This window comes from Talpa occidentalis, unplaced genomic scaffold (assembly GCF_014898055.3).
Source record: "Talpa occidentalis isolate TD23 unplaced genomic scaffold, MPIMG_talOcc4v2.1 talOcc4.2, whole genome shotgun sequence".
Taxonomy (NCBI): domain Eukaryota; kingdom Metazoa; phylum Chordata; class Mammalia; order Eulipotyphla; family Talpidae; genus Talpa; species Talpa occidentalis.
Genome location: NW_023602073.1, coordinates 94,556,021 through 94,560,923, shown reverse-complemented (window position 1 = coordinate 94,560,923; position 4,903 = coordinate 94,556,021). Strand labels below are relative to the sequence as shown.

The 4,903-nt window shown below is 36.9% G+C and overlaps 1 pseudogene; it reads right to left on the bottom strand.

The window, feature by feature from the left end:
• Nucleotides 1-3,603: 3,603 nt before the first annotated feature.
• Nucleotides 3,604-4,030, bottom strand: LOC119251480 (biogenesis of lysosome-related organelles complex 1 subunit 1-like; annotated as a pseudogene).
• Nucleotides 4,031-4,903: the final 873 nt, after the last annotated feature.

The following is a 4,903-nucleotide window of genomic DNA, read 5'->3' as shown; positions in this document are numbered from 1 at the left end:
ATACTGAAATACAGTGCTGAGGGGAGCAGCGGGCAAAGCAGGAAAGGTCTCCTGCACCATGTGGGTCGCCTCCCTGGCTAGGGATCTAACTCTTGCTGCAGTGGCTGCAGATAGCTTCATAGTACTACGTTTTAAGCCCTTGTACCACCAGGATGGCCCTCATCTCAGGTTTTAGGGTTCTAGCAAGATGGAGTCTATAATAATGTAATTTATCTCCTCCCTTTTACCATATTCTATTAGTTAGAAGTAGCCACTAGTCCTCCCTATATCCAAATGGAGGGGCTTATCAAGGGCATGAATATCAAAGTTAGGGATCCTTGAGGGTAACCTTTGGATCTATCTTTCCAGACATATTATGATGTCTACAGAAAGTATAGAGTAAAAAGAGTCGGAAAGTAGTCTCTCAAGAACTTTAAGTCTAGTAGGGAAAATAAAAATTACTTTAATAGAAGACATAAATTAAAAATTTCTATCAAAATTATACAAAATAAAATGATATTAGAATTTAGAAAAGGAATAGATATTCTGAGAACTCCTTAGGAAGAATGTTGCATTTGAATTAACTTTTTAATGGCCTTTTTTTAATGTTGCTATTCTTTTTTAAGACTTAATACTTATTGAACACTGAATCTAGGCAGGTATTGTATAAATGGGAGTCCTTATCAAGCAGGGAGGCTCCATTTTTTAAATATGCTTTGCATATTATATTTGTATTTAAATCTTTATTAATGATTTCTTATGGCTGAAAAATAAATATGAAACCATTGGTTCAGATTGGATAGGGGTTTTGGCAATCAATTCAATGTCAGAACTAAGATTCCAAATTGAGTTCAAGTTATATAAAAATTAGGGTCAAACAGGTAAGACCAGAGGTCCGCATAATGACAGTCATTTCATGGAGACTCTGCAACTAGAGGGCAGAAAATCTGACCTTCATCTAATTCTGTCCTAGACTTGATCATGGGGGAAATGAGTTGCTTAAAAGTTAGTGGGACCAGAATCAATACTAAGCCCCTGATCTAAGTGCTTGGGGTGGAGGGCATTTACTGCATCCAGAGTTTAATATTGGCCCTAATAGCAAGCAACAGGAGTGGACAGGGGTGGAATACAGATAATTGATAACATCTGTGAAGATTAGGGGTCTCTAAGGAGAGGACAATGCAACTGTCCTGAATGGTTATCTTGAAAATCCTCTCTCTAGTTCAATTATAGAAAATAACTCACAACTTTGAAGTCATAACTTGTATCTCCTTCAACTATTTCTGATTCAGAAAGTCTCTGATAATAATCCTTCATTATTTGACATGGCTATGGGTGACCTACCTGAATCTATTCCTTAAATTGTATCTCTAACTTGCTATAATTTCCAACAATGCCTTTCTAACTGTACTTCTATATAGGAGCCTCACAGGCATCTAAGAAATGTGGGAAATCTGAAAAGAGAGGCACAGACTCCACACACTACTTAACCAGATCTGCTTTCATTGGTTTCATTTGCTTAAAATTCCATATAAAGTTTTTTTCCAAGAAAAGCATTCTCAGTTTCAAAAAAAATTTTTTTCCAAAGTATCTATTTGTTTCCTAATCTTTGCCAATAGCTCTCAGTCTAATTTCTTTTTAGTTACATTTCATTTTTGACCATGAATGATATTACTGAGTTTGATCTTTATTCATTTGATTTAACTCTAAATGATTTTGGTATTTACCAAAGAAATAAAATCTTTGCTCAAAGAATAAAGATTAGTTCTTAATGTGAAAATTCAATAAGATGCACAGTATCCTCTTAAGACAATTCCAGAAGAGAAATTCTGTAAATATTTTGAGCAGAGGTATCATTTTTTTTTAAATTAGAACATAACTCCTGAAGGCAAGCATTTTGAAAGATACAGCAGCTAACAGTAAACATGGAGAGAATCTTAATTATTACAGAGCTCATATTCATAGTTTTTGATTTGGAAGAAATTCCAAAAATCTGTAACATGAAGCCTGAATTTGAATTTAAAACTCTATGACACTGGCAACTGGACAGTGAACTATCTTGACCCAACTTTGTCACTCTGTAAAAAGTAACTTTTTTGAAGGGTCCATTTAGGCTTTATCATGAAAGAGTCACTTATGTTGTTTAGTTACAGCTTACTCAATTTGGTAAAGAAAACATGTACCATAGTTTTTCTGACATATACCTGAACAATCTCTTTATTTGGTTACTCATTTTAAACTCAGTCAATCACTTTGCAGTCAAATCCAGACAAACCCCATGATTTCTCTACTGTGGGCCTTTAACTAAATGTGTAATAGGTAAAATTTTAGGCCACATCTCAGGTACAAAAAATCTCAAAACATCACACATGAATGTACATAGAGAAAACAAATAAACAAACAAGCAAAAAAACCAAATGAATGAAATAAAATAAAACTAAACCTTTAGAACATAAAGTCAATTAATAATTATCAGAAGGGGAGGAGGAAAGTTATGGACAAGTCAAGACAAGGGGGAAAATTTTAGGGTGAAGGGTAGAATTGAACTTTTAGTTATGAACATAATGTAGTAGATACTCACATGTTGATTTACAATTATGTACACCTGAAATTTATATAATGTTATAATGCACTCTTATTTCAATTAATTTTTTTTAAATACTGTTTTTCTAAAACCCAACTTAATTTCTTTTTAAAACTCTTATTCCAGTCATTTTAGGGGCTCTCCATCATGGCTACCCCTCCTTCAACTCTTATCTTATGCCTGGTAGGAATTATTTCAATGGACATGGTAGGATCATGATATGGTAAAGAGACAATTGACCCTTCATTATTGTCACTTATCATGAAGACATTATATCTAATTGGGCCTCTCCACAATTATGGTCAATATAATTGCTATTGACTTGGCCAGAACATGAGATCGCACCAGGTCTGGATTTCTCTCATCTGTATCAACATCCTTCTGTATCAACAGCTGATAAATATTTTCTACCTGAAATTCTAGGTATAGTAAAATTCTGCATGATGGTCTCAGAATGACCTTCCTGCCCACTCTAAATAGTGATTGCTGCACTACTTCTGGCCCATAGGGAAATTCATGAAGCTTGCAGGAAAAGACACATGGCTCATTCTGTTTTACAACCCTATAAACCTAAAAAAGGTTTCTATCATGTGCACTTTCCCATTAAACACTATAGGCTCAGTTTTGAGGGGAGGAGAAAAAGAGCATCTTTTAGAGACATCCACCAACATACTAGCATTCTTTCTCACCTCTAATTATCTTCCTCTCTCCCACACAGGTATTCTTAACTTATCTGGAAAAGGAAATCTGACTCAAACAAACATATTTTAGATTCTAAATCCATATTTTAGATTCATTCTTTGAGTCTTTCTTGGCTTAGTACTTGAAAGCCAAACATTCAGCCTCTTAAATAAAAAGCTCTAGCTCTTAAACCTCCACTTCTGAACGAAATAGAGTAACAGAAACAGATCTTTCTCTTTCTTTCTTTCTTTCTTTCTTTCTTTCTTTCTTTCTTTCTTTCTTTCTTTCTTTCTTTCTTTCTTTCTTTCTTTCTTTCTTTCTTCTTTTTTTTTTTTTAGAAATGGAAGCTAGTGTTTTATTCATGGGCTGTCAACCTCCCTCTTGCCCCCTTGGGGGAGGTGGGGAGAGAGGACCCAGGAGGGGGAAGACAGCAGCTGTCCTTTGTAGACATGTTCCAGCGCTGTGGCAATGGTGCGCATGTCCAATTCGACACTCTGAGCCCAGTTCTCTACATTTCGGATTTCCTTGAGTGCCTGGTTGAAGTTCTCCACCATCATGATCGACTGGCCTGTCTGCTTGGCAAACTGGCAGCCTGGACCTGCAGGGTCTTCGCTTCATGGTCCAATTTTCTCTGGTTCATGTAGGCCTGGACCACACCCACATTGAGACGATCCACTAGAGCTTCCGTCAGGCAGGTGCAGCAGTGATGGCCTCTCACCTCCCCTTCTGCAGCTCCTTGCGCTCATTCTGCTTGGCCTGGTGTTCCTTCAGTAAGCAGGACAGCATGGTCTCGGCAGGCGGTGGTGAGCACCCAGCCCCTCAGCTGCGGGAGCCGGACCAGATTTGTTTTCTTTCCTGAAACAACTGAAAAACTGGACAGAATTGATAAAATAGAGGTTTCTTGATGTTGGATATCAAGCAAAAAAAGAAGTAATTCTTGAAATATGGAAAACAAATAAGATGCCCTCTTGAATTTCACTAACTTACCAACTGGAGAGCTTCCATGTCATAACACATCAGTGCATAGGACTCCAGGTAAAGCCCAGCAGTTCAGTAACTTTGAGAATGAGCTGGGAGTTCAGGAAGGTCAAATGTTAGAATTCAACGGGCAAAGGACTACAGAGAAGAATGCTACACAGAAGAAAAACTCAGAGATATGAAGCCATCCCCTTCAAGATTCCAGATGAGTACTTATGAGTATAGGTCTGAGGGAACTACTTGAAGCTAGGAAATCACCAAAAAAGTTAAGGAAACAACTCTACAGTTTACATAGAATCAGGAATCATTCTGGTTCCCAACAGAAGTACTGCTGCAGGGACTATTCCCTGGAGGAAACCTCACAATTCGTGGGGCATGGGTAGAATTCTCACAGGGTTTTACCCTAATAGTGGGGAAAAAATAGCCACTTTAATTAGGCAGCTTTGGTCCTACTTTAAAAAGCTTAAAAGCAATATGCAAAAGCATCATCGAACTGTTTGCAAGTAACTTAACCACACCCTAGAACAAAATTCAGTAATATTTTTTAAAATGAAGATATATCCAGGACCTGATAAGATAAAATTTACATCTGGTATTAAATCAAAAATTATCAAGCATTCAGACAAAGAGGAAAATGTAACCCATAATGAGAGATTTAGAAAAAATGGCTATCTAAACAGA